A 19,132-nucleotide genomic window follows, 5' to 3' on the forward strand; every position below is an offset into this window, starting at 1 on the left:
AAAGCTAGATACACTAACTACAGCCTGAGTGTTCTCATGATCCATTTGCCACATTGATGTTTTCATCCTACAGTTTTCATACTTTCATAACAAATGTCACCTCACTCCTTGCTCCCCCCATTTATCTCCCTCCATTTCTCTCCCCCTCATTTCTCTCCCACACTCTCTCCCCCTAATTTCTCCCCCCCATTTATTTCCCTCCATTTCTCCCCCCCTAATTTCTCTCCCGCCCTCTCTCCCCCCCTCATTTCTCTCCCGCACTCTCTCCCCCCCTCATTTCTCTCCCGCCCTCTCTCCCTCCATTTCTCCCCCCCTCATTTCTCTCCCTCCATTTCTCTCCCCCTCATTTCTCTCCCGCCCTCTCTCCCCCCATTTCTCTCCTGCCCTCCCCCCCCCATTTCTCTCCCGCCCTCTCCCCCCCATTTCTCTCCCGCCCTCTCCCCCCATTTCTCTCCCGCCCTCTCCCCCCCCATTTATCTCCTTCCATTTCTCTCTCCCCATTTCTCTCCCCCTCATTTCTCTCCCACCTTCTCTCTCTCCCTAATTTCTCTCCTGCCCTCTCTCCCCCATTTCTCTCCCGCCCTCCCCCATTTCTCTCCCGCCCTCTCCCCCCATTTCTCTCCCGCCCTCTCCCCCCATTTATCTCCTTCCATTTCTCTCTCCCCATTTCTCTCCCCCTCATTTCTCTCCCCACCTTCTCTCTCTCCCTAATTTCTCTCCTGCCCTCTCTCCCCCATTTCTCTCCCGCCCTCTCCCCCCATTTCTCTCGCCCTCTCCCCCCATTTCTCTCCCGCCCTCTCTCCCCCCATTTATCTCCCTCCATTTCTCTCCCCCATTTCTCTCCCGCCCTCTCTCCCCCTCATTTCTCTCCTTCCATTTCTCTCTCCCCCATTTATCTCCCTCCATTTCTCTCCCCCTCATTTCTCTCCCGCCCTCTCTCCCCCTCATTTCTCTCCTTCCATTTCTCTCTCCCCCATTTCTCTCCCTCCATTTCTCTCCCCCTCATTTCTCTCCCACCTTCTCTCTCTCCCTAATTTCTCTCCTGCCCTCTCTCCCCCCTCATTTCTCTCCCGCCCTCTCTCCCCCTCATTTCTCTCCCGCCCTCTCTCCCCCCATTTCTCTCCCGCCCTCCCCCTCATTTCTCTCCCGCCCTCTCTCCCCCCATTTCTCTCCCCGCCCTCTCTCCCCCCCCATTTCTCTCCCGCCCTCTCCCCCCATTTCTCTCCCGCCCTCTCCCCCCCATTTCTCTCCCGCCCTCTCTCCCCCCATTTCTCTCCCGCCCTCCCCCCCCCCATTTCTCTCCCGCCCTCTCTCCCCCCCATTTCTCTCCCGCCCTCTCTCCCCCCATTTCTCTCCCGCCCTCTCTCCCCCCCCATTTCTCTCCTGCCCTCTCTCCCCGTCATTTCTCTCCCGCCCTCTCTCCCCCTCATTTCTCTCCTTCCATTTCTCTCTCCCCCATTTCTCTCCCTCCATTTCTCTCCCCCTCATTTCTCTCCCACCTTCTCTCTCTCCCTAATTTCTCTCCTGCCCTCTCTCCCCCCATTTCTCTCCCGCCCTCTCTCCCCCTCATTTCTCTCCTTCCATTTCTCTCTCCCCATTTCTCTCCCTCCATTTCTCTCCCCCTCATTTCTCTCCCGCCCTCCCCCATTTCTCTCCCGCCCTCTCTCCCCCGTCATTTCTCTCTCGCCCTCTCTCCCCCCTCTGTCTCTTGCCCTCTCTCTCGCCCCTCCCTCTCCCTCTTTCCCCCATCCCTCCCTCTCTCTCTCTCTCTCTCCCATCTCTCTCCCCCCCATCTCTCTCTCTCTCTTTCAGAATGACAGGAGATTTGTGGTTCATCTCAACACCTTTGGTTTCTTTGCCAACGGAACTCTGGACGTCAACGTTCTCTCCCTGACACTGCCTGAGGACAACGCACCCTGTAAGAACAACTGGTGTGTGCAGCTTGCTCTCTCTGGCTGTGTTGTCTCCAGTTAGTGAATTGTATCATTGTTCTCTCTCTCGCTCTCTCTCTAGGTGGGATTCAGTCTCTCCAAGTCTCGTGTTAATGGAGTCCTGTCCTACACAGTGAGTAGATCTCATCAAATCAAATCACTTTTGCAACTGTCCTGTTATCTGAAATGAGTGCACGCTCTAGAATGCCCTCCAGCCAATCAAAATCGACTATTCAACAATGCCATAGTATACATTTTACTATCAGTAGATAGGGAGGTAAGATATAGGCTACTGTGTGAGACATTGGGGTGTTTCTCAAAATGCAATCTACCGTGCTCCGATCACTGGAGGGTCGGGGTATGAGTCCAAATCAAAGTATGCGAAGCGGAGCACGGAGGGCACTTCTGGATGCGTACTCCGTTTGTTCATATTTTATAGCATGCATCGATACTTCAACGGAAAGTGTGAACAGAAATATGACGCAACCACGAAAAAACGATGCAAAATGTATTGAAATTATTTGTTCTGAAGCGAGAGAAAATAAACTCTCACTTTGGAATTAAATGTTGCCCATTCACATCTCATATGTTGCCTGAATACAATATTTTATCTTGATACATCAATAAATACATCCTGTTTTAATTTTGGCATGTTTACCTGCCTACATAGATCGAAGTCCATAGTAATTAAATAGATATTGCACAATAAAAAATAAACTGTTTTTGCTTTGTCATTATGGGGTATTGTGTGTAGATTGATGAGGGGGAAAAAAAAAGATTTGATCCATTTTAAGAATAAGACTGTAACGTAACAAAATGTGGAGAAAGTGAAGGGGGTCTGAATACTTTACAAATGCACTGTATGCTAGGTGATACATTATGTTTTACTCTCAGTAGATAGAGCATGATACATTATGTTTTACTCTCAGTAGATAGAGCATGATACATTATGTTTTACTATCAGTAGATATGCTAGGTGATACATTATGTTTTACTATCAGTAGATATGCTAGGTGATACATTATGTTTTACTATCAGTAGATAGAGCATGATACATTATGTTTTACTATCAGTAGATATGCTAGGTGATACATTATGTTTTACTATCAGTAGATATGCTAGGTGATACATTATGTTTTACTATCAGTAGATAGAGCATGATACATTATGTTTTACTATCAGTAGATATGCTAGGTGATACATTATGTTTTACTATCAGTAGATATGCTAGGTGATACATTATGTTTTACTATCAGTAGATATACTACATTTACATTTTAGTCATTTAGCAGACGCTCTTATCCAGAGCGACTTACAGTTAGCACATACATTTTTTTTTTTATCGAACCCACAATCCTGACGTTGCAAAGCATGCTCTACCAACTGAGCTACATCCCTAGGTGATACATTATGTTTTACTATCAGTAGATATGCTAGGTGATACATTGTTTTACTATCAGTAGATATGCTGGTGATACATTATGTTTTACTATCAGTAGATATGCTAGGTGATACATTATGTTTTACTATCAGTAGATATGCTAGGTGATACATTATGTTTTACTATCAGTAGATATGCTAGGTGATACATTATGTTTTACTATCAGTAGATATACTAGGTGATACATTATGTTTTACTATCAGTAGATAGAGCATGATACATTATGTTTTACTATCAGTAGATATGCTAGGTGATACATTATGTTTTACTATCAGTAGATATGCTAGGTGATACATTATGTTTTACTATCAGTAGATATGCTAGGTGATACATTATGTTTTACTATCAGTAGATATGCTAGGTGATACATTATGTTTTACTATCAGTAGATATACTAGGTGATACATTATGTTTTACTATCAGTAGATAGAGCATGATACATTATGTTTTACTATCAGTAGATATGCTAGGTGATACATTATGTTTTTACTATCAGTAGATATGCTAGGTGATACATTATGTTTTACTATCAGTAGATATACTAGGTGATACATTATGTTTTACTATCAGTAGTAGTGTTGCACGATATACGGTACCACGGTAATATCACGGTACCAAAACATCATGATACCAACATTTTAGAATACCATAGTACCGTTTCATATGATGCTACCACATTTAGTCTCTTATGTGCCGATCCAACAATATCCACTTCACTTTCATGTGAATATCAGCTGTAATCTATTCCTCCATCAGTTCTTTAAATATAATGTAGCCATGATGGCAAGAGGGGATGCAGACCCAGATCAGTCTTCTGCTGTAACACTTGTACATCTGATACATCGGAGCAGTATGCAGAGCGAGCAAAGATGATACGTTGTGTATGGTTTCATCCCTGGTATAACCAAGAGCACAGGCCACGCCAGTCTGATAGGCTTTGCAAGTTCGCTGCCTCGTAGCGATCCCAGAGAGGAAAAACCGCTCCGCAACAGTCATGCAGCTTTACAGCAAAGAAAACGGCTTCTCTAGATCAAAGCGGTTCAAAATATGACTCATATTACTGGAGCAACTTTTTTTCTTCCTACGCCATTTTGATATAATTTCACAAACCATGTCACGAGCCGTTTAAAAAAAAAAAAAACTTTTCCCGTACCGCTTATTATTGTTTTGATAACAAACAAGGTTGTTGAGTCATGTTAGCTAGCAACCTGGTAACTTGACAGTAGGTCTAGGCTCATCTGATTGGCCCAGGAAGAAAGGAAAAGGATAAGGATCTGCTGTTCATGAGATGTGCTTCAAAGGTAGGATTCATATAGGCCTAATGGAATGTTGTTGTAATGTTTCTAAAAGGTTATGGGAAGGTAATGCTTATAGAAGGATGTGTAGTAATGTTTCTAAAAGGTTATGGTAAGGTAATGCTTATAAAAGGATGTGTAGTAATGTTTCTAAAAGGTTATGGTAAGGTAATGCTTATAGAAGGATGTGTAGTAATGTTTCTAAAAGGTTATGGTAGGGTAATGCTTATAAAGGTTGTGTTGTAATGTTTGTTCTCCAGGCGGAGGAAACGGAGGTGTGTCCACTCAGCAAACAAAACAGCGATGAGCCCCTCTTCCTCTTCCTCATTGACACCAACAACCTCAGGTAGGGTTGTCTGTCTGTGTGGGTGAGAGGGATCAAATCAGCTGTGTTGTTGTGCCTAGTGAATACATGAACTGTGTGTCCTCCTCTCTCCTGTAGAGTCAATGTGAAGTCTTATGGAGACCAGGACAGCGTCTTGACCAAGCTGAAGACAAACAAGACACTCAATAAAGACTCAGGTCGGCACTAGACACCTCCCTTCAATACAACGCAGTACGATAGCAGTGGCGTAGCGCAGTTCCGGAGGGGTGGGGGTTGTTGCCATGGTGCAGAGAAAAATGTGTTTTATAGCTAATCTCATGCTATTTTACACATTTTGCCATGAGGCTGAGAGAAAATGTTGCTGTTTCAGAGCTCAGAGATACTTGAAAGATGGGACAATCTCAACTCCCCCCACACAAATATGTCTTAATATTAATTTGAAATATATACACTGAGTGTACAGAACATTCTGAACTTTATAGACCATGAGTGGTCTTGCTGCACTACATGTAATGAGGACATAAAAAGGGGTCCTTATGGTTTAGCTGCCCCTGCTCATTCCTGATTCATTTAGGATTTTAGACAAATCTGAGGGAGTTGACAATCTCTGGACACCTCTTTTTAGGAATCAAAGTTTTGATAGAAATATTCTTTAAAATCCCAGAGGGCTATTGCAAGAAACTACACACAATATTTTGTCAGTTAATATTCATTATTGCCAGTTTATAGAATTCTAAACACTTTTTTGGAGAGTTTGAAATTGGGATCCTTTGCTCGAACAAGGGCATTTCCAGGAATAGAACCAACATGGAAATTAATGATATTGAAAGTATTATGAAAATTCCCAAAACAAATATTTTCCCTTATAAAATTCCTTACTAAAGAGTAGTGTTGTCGTTATATAACCTGACTAAAGAGTAGTGTTGTCGTTATATCTCTGTTATATAACCTGACTAGTCGTTATTCCTGCAAAGAGTAGTGTTGTCATTTATATCCTCGGCGTTATAAACCTGACAAAGTAGTGTTGTCGTTTACCTTTGGTGCCGTCCTAGTGTTATATAACCTGACTAAAGAGTATCAAGGTTTGCGTTTATTCACATTTTAGGCATTTTAGTCATTTAGCAGACACTCTTATCCAGAGCGACTTACAGTTGGTGAGTGCATACATTGTATTTTATTTTTATATTTTTTCATACTGGCCCCCCCGTGGGAAACGAACCCACAACCCTGGCGTTGCAAAACGCCTGCTCTACCAACTGAGCTACACAGGATTCACGTTGCATCATCATCATCATTATGTGCTGTCTTCTGATTGGCTGTGTGTTCAGGTTCCAGGAGAAGAAGAGCGGTAGAGGCCCCTGAGGGACGTGAAGGTGAAAGAACAGAAGAAAGATCTAAAGAAAGTGGAGGAAGAAAAGAAAGATGGAGTGATAAAAGAGGGGAAGGAGGAAAAGAAAGATGGAGTGATGCAAGAGGGGAAGGAGGAAAAGAAAGATGGAGTGATGCAAGAGATTGCGAAGAAGGAGGAAGAGAAGCCAGAACCAAGGAGGAGGAAGAAGGAAAGGCAGAGTTGAGCAAAATGGAGACTAAAACCTACCAACCAGGTGTGTCTCTGTGTGTCTCTGTGTATGTGTCTCTGTGTGTGTGTCTCTGTGTGTGTGTCTCTGTGTGTGTGTGTCTGTGTCTCTCTCTGCGTGTGTGTCTGTGTCTCTGTGTGTGTGTGTGTGTGTGTGTGTGTCTCTGTGTGTTTAACATCTATGTTTCTCCAGGTGGGGCGGATCAACGGGCTGACTCTGGATGTGCAGAAAATCAACGGCTCGTACAGCTTCAGCGTGAGTCCACTAACCTTCACACAACCTTTACACAACGTTTAAAAACCTTCAATCGACAACCTTAAAACAACCTTTTTTACAGACATTCTCAAATAATTCTCCAACCTTTCCACAGCTTTTAGTTTTCCACACAACATTGTTCATCCATTCAAACTGCTGTGTGTTTATGACCGTGGCCCCTCCCTCTCCACAGTTCCACATGGTGATTGGCCAGTTGGATGAGGGCCTGTACAACCTCAACTTCCACTACTGTGACAACATTCTGCCAGGCATCAACCACCCCTTCAATCTCAACGTGAGTGGTGTACTGCGTTACCTTGTGTGTGATTTGTGTGTCTGTGTGTTATATATATTGTGTTCTGACTTCTTTGTGTAATATGATGACGTGTGTGTCCGTGTCCAGGTGGAGGTGACGGAGAAGAACCCAGGAGGTTACCTGTCAGCAGCAGAGATCCCTCTCCCCCCATCTCTACATCTTCATGGCTGGAGTCTTCTTCATTATAGCCACGGTCTGGGTCTACACACTGCTGAAGCACAGGTACCCACACCAGGGTTTCTAATAGGAAAACTGGACAAGTGACTGGGAAGATGTACGTTTATCGGACATCCATATTGCATTGGGGTGGTGCCGTGACCCATTAGGGTGTCCAGCCACGCATCCAGCACCAGCAACAAACCAGGGATGTTGGCCACATTTACATGTCCTTTGAAAACAGCCTGGAACCAATTACAGAAAGACCTTGTGTTTTGATGTGTAGCATTGGCTAAACGTTATAGCTTTGTTTGTTTGTTTGTTTGTTTTTTTAGGCTTTCCTAAAACAATAATTGTCCACCTCATGGTTCAGCTGTCAGAGATTTGACTAAATGCTTCAGGGCATTACATGTATATGCCTATAGGATGTATGATATTTATATAATAAATGTATCTAAAGGAAGAGAAGCTTAGGCCTTGCCCCGGAGAGAGAGAGATAGATCGGCCGGCATGCTACGACACTCAACATGTGTTTATTTATCCTTCTCTGCTAAACGGGATGGGAGGTAGCTTGGAGGTTAGAACGTTTTGGCCCAGTTACCGAAAGGTTGCTCGTTTGGTTCCTGGAGCCAACAAGGTAAACAAAATCTGTCGCTGTGCCCTTGAGCAAGGCACTTATCCCCAATTGCTCCAGGGGTGCTGGACAATGGTGTCCCTTGCAGTGACCCCACTCCCTGCGGGTGTCTCGGGAGTCGGGGTAAGTAACACATTTCCATTACACACTTGTACAAGAAACGCCCACAAATAACAGACAAATATACCCCCCAAAAAAAAACTATTATGATGTATTATTACATATAGGCGTACAGGAGAAGGCTAATTCGTTCATCTTCGATCGAATATATATATTTTTTATAAAGATGAGCGTTAGATTGTTAGGTTATAGGAGTAACTCTCTTCCTAACCTCAAGTTCGACAGTCAGTCAGTTGGAGCGCTGCTCGCATGCTGCCTTCATATCACAGGCCTGCAGGATCATAGGAGAATAACCACACCCAACCTTTACAGAAGTTGGCAACTTTATTAGGGTCATGTCAAAGGTCAAGCCGTTGTTTTTTATAGGGAAAATACGAACAGGATATTATATTGCGGCAAACACTACTTAATTTGGCCAAAGAAAATGGCTCAACAGAATGAAGCAAAACACTTGCAAATAGTTGAAACCGTCACAGAAGTTTGGAACAGGCTGTATTGCAGCAATTACCAAGAAAGGCTAGTGCCTACCGTACCCAACAAATGACAGCAATAGGCTAATGATGTTTATTTTACAAAATAAATAATAATCAATATATAATCAATAGGCCACAATAACAAAAATGATATACAGTAACACTAATGATAAAACAAATTCTAAATATGAAAAAAATCAATACATTAAAGTTTCAAAATTGCATCCTACCTGAATAGCGAGTTGCACGGTAAACTTGTCCGTATGGAGGACATTCCCCTTGTTGGCTTTTGCCTATAGGCCTACTCTCTACTCTTCGTTGAACTGCAACGAAAGAGGCCTCCATCTTGACAATCAACAGTAGCCAAGGCTCTCTCTGTCTCTCTCTCAGCAGCTCACAAGGCAGTGAGAGAAGAGGGCGGTGCTGAAGGGTGTATGACTGGCAGCCCTGGTATAGTGTGTTTGGCCGGCTACAATTTTATTTGATCGGACAAAAGCCATCAAATACCAGCTAACGGAAACCCTGACACACACACACACACACACACACACCCTGTACCAGCCATGTTCTGGGTCTACACACTGATGAAGCACCAGGTACACATGGGCACACAGTAGCAGTTAATAACCCTCTACTCCTCCTCCTCTGCTATCCTCTCCCTCTCTTGTCCTCTCTCCCTCTCCTCTCTCTCTCTCTCTTGTCCTCTCTCCCTCTCCTCTCTCTCTTGTCCTCTCTCCTCTCTCTTGTACTCTCTCCCTCTCCTCTCTCCTCTCTCTCTCTCCTCTCTCTCTTGTCCTCTCTCCTCTCTCTCTCTCCTCTCTCTCTTGTCCTCTCTCCCTCTCCTCTCTCTCTCCTCTCTCTCTCTGTAGGTACAGTGTGTTTAAGATCCACTGGCTGATGGCAGCTCTGGCCTTCACCAAGTCAATCTCCCTGGTCTTCCACAGCGTAGTACAACACACACACACGTAGAACACACACACACGAGGACACACATGTAACACACACAGATACTGACCTCCACACACACACAAGAGAGAGAAACACACACAGGAAACCCAAATACCTCCACATACATCCTCCCACCTAACCAACCCCACTAAATGACTATGGCCTATGATGTAATATCCTATAGAATGTTGCTGTTTCTCTCTCTGTCAATCAGCTACCACTTCATCAACACCGAACACCCCACGAAGCTGGGCTGTCATGTACTACATCACTCACCTGTGAGTCTGGCTTCTGTTTCACTCTGGTCCACATTTCTGGTGTGTGTGTGTGAATGATTACATCTGTGTAGGGGCGCTTAACTTTCACTGGGGACATGTCCCCCCCCACACACACATATTCTGAAATGTCCGTTTTTGTCGCCCCCCAGTATTATAATTGGAATGTGATACAAAACGAGCAGGGTGTGCTTTAGACCATGCGGACGCCTCACGCGTCCGGGTTGGCTGTTTTGTGTTTATATCCAACTGGATAAACATCTAATAAACTGCTCACTCCGCCCTCCCCCACACTTCTAAAAACCTAAAGTTGTGCCCATGCATCTGTGTGTGTATAATATGGATGAGTGTGTGTCTGTTTCATACGTGTATATGTAATATCACATACACATGTTTCGCACCTGTTGTTGGTCACATACACGTGTTTAGCAGATGTTATTGCGGGTGCAGCGAAATGCTTGTGTTCCTAGCTCCAACAGTGCAGTAGTATCTAACAATTCACAACAATACACACATCTAAAAGTAAAGAATGGAATTAAAGAAATATATAAATATTAGGACGAGCAATGTCTCAGTGGCATTGACTAGAATACAGTAGAATACAGGTTATACATATGAAATGGTAAACAGAATGGATGTGTGTGTTTTGTCTGTTATGTGTGTGTGTGTTTTGTATGTTGCGTGTGTGTGTGTGTTGTGTGTAATATTTACATTTACATTTACATTTTAGTCATTTAGCAGACGCTCTTATCCAGAGCGACTTACAGGAGCAATTAGGGTTAAGTGCCTTGCTCAAAGAGCACATTTACGTCATTTAGCAGGCGCTCTTATCCAGAGCGACTCACCAATTAGTGCGTTCACCCTATAGCCAGTGGGATAACCACTTTACAATTTTTGGGGGGGAGGGTTACTTTATCCTATCCCAGGTATTCCTTAAAAGGTGGGGTTTCAAATGCCTCCGGAAGGTGGTGAGTGACTCCGCTGTCCTGGCGTCGTGAGGGAGCTTGTTCCACCATTGGGGTGCCAGAGCAGCGGAGCAGTTTTGACTGGGCTGGCGGGAACTATGCTTCCGAGAGAAGGGGAGCCAGCAGGCCAGAGGTGGATGAGCGCAATGCCCTCGTTTGGGTGTGGGGACTGATCAGAGCCCGAAGGTACAGAGGTGCCGTTCCCCTCACTGCTCCATAGGCAAGCACCATGGTCTTGTAGCGGATACGAGCTTCAACTGGTAAGCCAGTGGGGTGTGCGGAGGAGGGGGGTGACGTGAGAGAACTTGGGAAGGTTGAACACCAGACGGGCTGCGGACATTCTGGATGAGTTGTAGGGGTTTAATGGCACAGGCAGGGAGGCCAGCCAACAGCGAGTTGCAGTAGTCAGACGGGAGATGACAAGTGCCTGGATTAGGACCTGTGCCGCTTCCTGTGTAAGGCAGGGTCGTACTCTCCGAATGTTTGTAGAGCATGAACCTGCAGGGCGGGTCACCGCCTTGATGTTGGCGGAACGACAGGGTGTTGTCAGGGTCACGCCTAGCTCTTCGCACTCTGGGAGGGGCACAGCGGAGTTGTCAGCCGTGATGGCGAGATCATGGACGGGCAGTCCTCCCGGGAGGAAGAGCAGCTCCGTCTTGCCAGGGTTCAGCTTGAGGTGGTGATCCGTCATCCATACTGATATGTCTGCCAGACATGCAGAGATGCGGTCGCCACCTGGTTATCAGAAGGGGAAAGGAGAAGATTAGTTGTGTATCGTCAGGTAGAATGATAGGAGAGGCCATGGAGGATATGACAGAGCCAAGTGACTTGGTGTATAGGGAGAAAAGAGAGGGCCTGGGACTAGCCCTGGGGGACACCAGTGGTGGAGCACGTGGTGCGGGAGACAGCTTCTCGCTAGCGCCACTTGGTAGGAGCGACCGGTCAGGTAGGGCGCAATCCAGGAGTGAGCCGCGCGGAGATGCCCAGCTCGGGAGAGGGTGGAGAGGAGGATCTGATGGTTCACAGTATCAAAGGCAGCAGACAGGTCTAGAAGGACAAGAGCAGGAGAGAGTTGGCTTTGGCAGTGCGGAGAGCCTCGTACACAGAGAAGAGCAGTCTCAGTTGAATGACCAGTCCTGAAACCTGACTGGTTTGGATCAAGAAAGGTCATTCTGAGAGAGATAGCAAGAGAGTTGGCTAAAGCGGCACGCTCAATAGTTTTGGAAAGAAAAGAAAAGAAGGGATACTGGTCTGTAGTTGTTGACATCAGTGGGATCAGTGTTGGTTTTCTTGAGAAAGGGAGCAACTCTCCGCTCTCTTGAAAACGGAAGGGACATGGCCAGCGGTCGATGTTGATCAGCGGGTGAGGTAGGGGAGAAGGTCACCGGAGATGGTCTGGAGAAGAGAGGAGGGGATGGGGTCAGCGGGCAGGTTGTTGGGCGGCCTGCAGTCACAAGTCGCGGATTTTATCTGGAGAGAGGGGGAGAAAGAAGTCAAAGCATAGGGTAGGGCAGTGTGAGTGGGACCAGCAGTGTCATTGGACTTAACAAACGAGGATCGAATGTCGTCAACCTTCTTTTCAAAGTGGTTGGCCGGAGTCATCCACAGAGAGAGAGGGGGGGGGGGGGAGGATTCAGGAGGGAGGAAAATGTGGCAAAGAGCTTCCTAGGGTTAGAGGCAGATGCTTGGAATTTAGAGTGGTAGAAAGTGGCCTTGGCAGCAGAAACAGATGAAGAAAATGTAGAGAGGAGGGAGTGAAAAGATGCCAGGTCGGCAGGGAGTTTAGTTTTCTTCCATTTCCGCTCCGCTGCCCGGAGCTCTGTTCTGTGAGCTGCAATGAGTCATCAAGCCACCGAGCTGGAGGAGGTCGAGGCGGCCGGGAGGATAGGGGACACAGGAGTCAAAGGATGCAGAAAGGGAGGAGAGGAGGGTTGAGGAGGCAGAATCAGGAGATTGGAGGGAGAAGGATTGAGCAGAGGGAAGAGATGATAGGATGGAGGGGAGAGAGTAGTGGGAGAAGAGAGGAAGGTTGCGGCGGCGGTTACCATCTCTGTGTAGGGGCAGAGTGAGTAGTGTGGGAGGAGGCAGAGAGAAAAGGAAACAAAGTAGTGGTCGGGAGACATGGAGGGAGTTGCAGTGAGATTAGTAGAAGAGCAGCATCTAGTAAAGATGAGGTCAACGTATTGCCTGCCTTGTCTGAGTAGGGGGACGGTGAGAGGGTGAGGTCAAAAGAGGAGAGAAGTGGAAAGAAGGAGGCAGAGAAATGAGTCAAATGTGGACATAGGGAGGTTGAAATTCCCCAAAACTGTGAGGGGTGAGCCATCCTCAGGAAAGGAACTTATCAAGGCGTCAAGCTCATTGATGAACTCTCCAAGGGAACCTGGAGGCGATAGATGACAAGGATATTAAGCTTAAATGGGCTAGTGACTGTGACAGCATGGAATTCAAATGAGAGATAGACAGATGGGTTAGGGGAAAAATTGAGAATGTCCACTTGGGAGAGATGAGGATTCCTGTGCCACCACCCCTCTGACCAGATGCTCTCGGGTATGCGAGAACACATGGTCAGATGAGAGAGAACAGTAGGAGTAGCAGTGTTTTCAGTGGTAATCCATGTTTCCGTCAGCGCCAGGAAGTCGGGGACTGGAGATTAGCATAGGCTGGGATGAAGTCAGCTTTGTTGGCAGCAAAGCGGCGGTTCCAGAGGCTGCCTGAGGCCTGGAACTCCAGGTGTGGGGTGCGTGCAGGGACCACCGGGTTAGAGAGGCAGCACCGCGCGGTGTGGGGCGTTTGTGTAGCTGTGGAAGGAGAGAACAGGGATAGGCAGAGGCATAGTTGACAGGCTGCAACAGATGGCTGCAATAATGCAGAGGAGATCGGGATGAAATGAACTGAACATCAGGGAAAGGAGAGAGCAGGCCTCCCCTCACCAAAAAAAATAAATAAATATATAACTCTCCCAACTTCCACCTCAGAAACTATAATTGTTTCACTGAACCACCGAATAAAACTCTCCCAACTTCCACTTTAGAAATTAGAATTGTTGTAAGCTACAGCAGACTGTTATCAGTAGCTGTAATTAAGTACAGCAGCTACCAACCACCTAGCGTTAATGCCTCGGATGAGGTTAGAAAAACAGCTGAATGGTAGCAGCTAGCTGGCTCAATCACAGGTACTCTCAAGCATGCAAATAACATTGGAAACAGCTAACCACAGTTGCTAAAAGTTACCGGTAGCTACCCTCTAGCTAGCTAGCTTTGTTGGTCCAGGTATGGGTAGCTAGCCTCGTGCTTAGCCTGGGCTCCGACGATAAAAAATCCTTACCTACAATAATTACCTACAATAATAACCTACAATAACTACCAGAGTAAGCTACCTATAATACCCAAACTACAATACCTACCTACAATCTAAATACATGGTTTAAGCTAACTCAGCACCATATAAAAGCCAAGCTTACCTTTCATACCGCAGCAATGATTAAGCGTTGGGTAGCTAGCACAAAGATATTGTATTTAGCTACCACAGCCTGCTGGTAGTGTTGGCTAGCTAGCAATGGCTACTGATGTTGACTTTGTTTGAAAAGCAGCGTCGCTGTGGGCGAATGTAGCTGGCTAAAAGGATATTGTTTTTAGTTGCTACCGTTGCTAATAGCAACTCGTTCCAGCTAATCCAGGGGTGAGTTGGCGAGCTAGCTTTCGTGCTACATCCGGCACTGCCCGAGTACAAAAGTAACCTACAATAACTACACAACAGCTACCCGCAACAGCCCACGATGCCTACCTATACTACTTAATAATATACAGCCCACGATGCCTACCTATAGTACCTAACTACAATCTAAATACATAGTTTAAGCCTTACTCGACAAAGCCCAAGCTATGTATAAAGCCAAACTGGCAGACTGCAATCAGTGGCGAAGTTAGGTACAGCAGCTACGACCACCTAACGTTAACGATAATGAGGTTAAAAAAAACAGCTGAAGGTGGCAGCTAGCTGGCTCAATTACAGGTACTCTTAAGCGTGAAATAACATTGGAAACAGCTAACCACCGTTGCTAAAAGTTACCGGTAGCTACCCTCTTAGCTAGCTAGCTTTGTTGGTCCAGGTAGTGGGTAAGCTAGCCTCGTGCTTCGCCTGGGCTCCGCCCGAATAAAATCCTTACCTACAATAATTACCTACAATAATAGCCTACAATAACTACCGGAATAAGCTACCTATAATACCAAACTACAATACCTACCTACAAACTAAATACATGGTTTAAGCTTAACTCAACACCATAAGCGAAGCCAAGCTTACCTCTCCTGCTAGAGAAAAACACAACCTCTCCCGTCAGCAACCTAATACTAACGTGTGTGTGTGTTGTGTGCAGGTTGAAGCGCTCTGCTGTTCATCACTCTGGCGTTGATTGGTACTGGCTGGGCCTTCGTTAAATACATCCTGTCAGACAAGGAGAAGAAGATCTTCATGATCGTCACTCCCTCTACAGTACACCTGGGTGGGTGGGGGGTGCATTGTCCTCCCTCTACAGGTATACTCATTTAACCAAGATCTGACTAAGATACATTTAGTGATGTATTCTTCTAAATCTCTGGCAAACTTCCAACAGTTTTGACTCTCTAAATCTCCCCCCTCCCCCCTCCTCTCTCTAAATCTCTCCTTCCTCTCCTAGGTTCTGGCCAACACTAGCCTACATCACTAATAGAGTCTACAGAGGAGGGCTCTAGTGAGTATGCCCTGTGGAAGGAGGTTCTGTTCCTGGTTGACCTCATCTGCTGTGGAGCTATCCTCTTCCCTGTTGTATGGTCAGTATACTGTTAGTAGGAGATGTTGTTCCTAGTTGACCTCATCTGTTGTGGAGGCATCCTCTTCCCTGTTGTATGGTCAGTATACTGTTAGTAGGAGATGTTGTTCCTAGTTGACCTCATCTGCTGTGGAGCTTTCCTCTTCCCTGTTGTATGGTCAGTATACTGTTAGTAGGAGATGTTGTTCCTAGTTGACCTCATCTGCTGTGGAGCTTTCCTCTTCCCTGTTGTATGGTCAGTATACTGTTAGTAGGAGATGTTGTTCCTAGTTGACCTCATCTGTTGTGGAGGCATCCTCTTCCCTGTTGTATGGTCAGTATACTGTTAGTAGGAGATGTTGTTCCTAGTTGACCTCATCTGTTGTGGAGGCATCCTCTTCCCTGTTGTATGGTCAGTATGCTGTTAGTAGGAGATGTTGTTCCTAGTTGACCTCATCTGTTGTGGAGGCATCCTCTTCCCTGTTGTATGGTCAGTATACTGTTAGTAGGAGATGTTGTTCTAGTTGACCTCATCTGTTGTGGAGGCATCCTCTTCCCTGTTGATGGTCAGTATACTGTTAGTAGGAGTGTTGTTCCTAGTTGACCTCATCTGTTGTGGAGGCATCCTCTTCCCTGTTGTATGGTCGTATACTGTTAGTAGGAGATGTTGTTCCTAGTTGACCTCTCTGTTGTGGAGGCATCCTCTTCCCTGTTGTATGGTCAGTATACTGTTAGTAGGAGATGTTGTTCCTAGTTGACCTCATCTGTTGTGGAGGCATCCTCTTCCCTGTTGTATGGTCAGTATACTGTTAGTAGGAGATGTTGTTCCTAGTTGGCCTCATCTGTTGTGGAAGCATCCTCTTCCCTGTTGTATGGTCAGTATACTGTTAGTAGGAGATGTTGTTCCTATTGGCCTCACTGCTGTGGAGCTATCCTCTTTGCCTGTTATATGGTCAGTTAGGGTTTAATGTTAGTTTCAGCTGGCTGTGGAGTTTGCACCGTTAAAATGAATTGCATTAGTTTTGAAACCGGGCTGCCTCCTGGGTGTGAGCCGGATGCCCTGTTTAAAGCCGATGGCCAAGTCGACTCAAACAGAGTGGTGTATGTCAAGCAGGTGGAGTATTGACTTAGGATTCACACTCTAACATGTCAAATTGTTTTTTATTCTTGGTTCAAATGCGTATGTGTTTTATCTGCTTTCCCATCGACAGCTACTTAGAACATTCAAACATTTAATTTCTGAACAATGGATCTGCCTTGTTGGCAGTATAACCGGGAAGGGCAAATTACTGTTGGGTTTGAGAAGGGTGCTTCTCCCTCCCTGACGGGCCATCAGAGGATAATGTGTGTGTGTGTGTGTGTGTTTGCAGGTCTATTGCGTCGCCTGCAAGAGGCTTCCAGCACTGATGGGAAAGGTGAGCCATCTACAGAGGATACAGTTCATGGACAGTTAGCAGTGGTTAATAACTGTAGCTTAGTAAAGTATAGTTGAGTGTTTTGAACCTTGTAGTTGGTGCTGTGTTCCCCTGTAGTTTTCTGTGTAATACTATCTCTCTGTTTCCCTCAGCTGCCATGAACCTGGAGAAACTCAAGCTGTTCAGACATTACTACGTCATGGTGAGGAGACTCTGTCTCTTCCTCGCTGATATTTTGAATTCTAACTTATTTTTCTGTGTAAATTCTGAAAGATGTCAGGATGGATAATCTCTCCTACTCTCTCCCTCATCCCTCCCTCTCTCTCCCTCCCTCCCTATCTCCCTCCATCCCTCCCTCTCTCTCCCTCCCTCCTATCTCCCTCCATCCCTCCCTCTCTCTCCCTCCTCCCTCTCTCTCCCTCCCTCCCTCCCTATCTCCCTCCCTCCCTCCCTCTCTCTCCCTCCCTCCCTATCTCCCTCCATCCCTCCCTCTCTCCTACTCTCTCCCTCATCCCTCCCTCTCTCTCCCTCCCTCCCTCTCTCTCCCTCCCTCCCTATCTCCCTCCATCCCTCCTCTCTCTCTCTCTCTCCCTCCATCCCTCCCTCTCTCTCCCTCCCTCCCTCCCCCTCCCTCCCTCTCTCTCTCTCCCTCCCTCCCTATTCTCCCTCCCATCCCTCCCTCTCTCTCTCTCTCTCCCTCCATCCCTCCCTCTCTCTCCCTCCCTCCCTCCCTATCTCCCTCCATCCCTCCCTCTCTCTCCCTCCCTCCCTATCTCCATCCATCCCTCCCTCTCTCTCTCTCCCTCCATCCATCCCTCTCCCTCTCTCCATCCATCCCTCTCTCTCTCTCTCCATCCCTCCCTCCCTCCCTCCATCCATCTCTCCCTCCCTCCCTCCCTATCTCCCTCATCCATCCCTCCCTCCCTCTCCCTATCTCCATCCATCCATCCATCCATCCCTCCCTCCATCTGTAGATAGTATGTTATATCTACTTCCACGAGGATCATAGCCATCCTGCTGAAGGTGGCGGTGCCTTTTCCAATGGCAGTGGTGTTACGAGTGAGACACCCATCACCGTCCACTTCTGATGATTATAGCCATTTCATCATTGTTTTTAGGTTGTCTAAATGCTTTATTTATTTTTCCCTCTTTCATCCCCACCTGCTCTTCCTAACCCCCCCCTCTCTAGTTCTTGAGTGGAGGTGTCTACTCTGATCTTCTTTGTGTTGACGGGGTATAAGTTCCGCCCTGCTTCCAACAACCCCTATCCTCCTCCAGCTGCCCCTGGATGAGGAGGACATAGAGATCGATGAAGTGTAAAAGCGAGAGAGTGTAGTTTTTTGTGAGGTAGCATTTGGGATGTTTAAAAATGTAATGTGTTCAGTATGAAACTATCTCTAACCCTCTCTCTCTTTCTCTCTCTGTTCTCTCTGCAGGGTGGCGGAGTCAGTATGTTGGAGGGCGTCTCTAAAGTCAAGAAGACATCTAGCGGTCGCGAGCGCCAGAAAGTGTCTTCGTAGTGTTGTTTGGGAAGAGGGTTGTACCCTCTCACCGTTGGAGAGAAACAGGGACTGAAACGGACCAAGACACTCCACCCCCAAAACTCATCCTTCCTCCTCCATCTAAACTGTGGCTGGCTGTTACTAAAGCAACCACCGCCTCGCTCGCTATGCAAAAAACAAACGACAACGGACTTTGGTTGCGTTGGACCCTCTCTTCTCTCTCCTTTATCTGGAGACTTCCTGGAGGCTCTGCACCCCTGCCTGGTGTCATAATGGTTCATTCCAGAGAGAACTGTCTTCCCACCCCCTCATCGATGGATGAACGGTCTGGCTGGGGTGGAATGGACCTATACCCCTCTCTCTCTCTCTCTCTCTCTCTCTCTCTCTCTCTCTCTCTCTTTCTCTCTCTCTCTATTTCTCTCTCTTTCTCTCTCTCTCTCTATCACTTTCTCTCTCTCTATTTATCCCTCTCTCTATTTCTCGCTCTCTCTCTATTTCTCTCTCTCTCTATCACTTTCTCTCTCTATTTCTCTCTCTCTCTCTATTTCTCTCTCTCTCCTATTTCTCTCTCTCTCTATCACTTTCTCCCTCGCTCTCTATCACTCTCTCTTTCTCTCTCCTTTTATTCTCTCTGGAGAACAGAGGACAAGCGAGATTCCAAATATGATCATCCTTTTCCAGACATGGGATTTGTATATTTTATATCCAGAGGATCTTG

At 46.3% G+C, this 19,132-nt stretch overlaps 1 long non-coding RNA gene and 1 pseudogene across 1 annotated transcript; both read left to right on the top strand.

Moving 5' to 3' along the window:
* The first annotated feature begins 1,994 nt into the window (after positions 1–1,994).
* LOC123493100 lies at positions 1,995–6,356 on the top strand. Its single transcript, XR_006661979.1, has 4 exons — positions 1,995–2,064; positions 4,928–5,013; positions 5,110–5,189; positions 6,321–6,356. It is a non-coding gene; the product is annotated as an uncharacterized LOC123493100 (long non-coding RNA).
* Positions 6,357–6,586: 230 nt separating this feature from the next.
* LOC123493114 lies at positions 6,587–18,432 on the top strand (annotated as a pseudogene).
* Positions 18,433–19,132: the final 700 nt, after the last annotated feature.

The sequence above is a fragment of the Coregonus clupeaformis genome, chromosome 18 (assembly GCF_020615455.1).
Source record: "Coregonus clupeaformis isolate EN_2021a chromosome 18, ASM2061545v1, whole genome shotgun sequence".
NCBI lineage: Eukaryota > Metazoa > Chordata > Actinopteri > Salmoniformes > Salmonidae > Coregonus > Coregonus clupeaformis.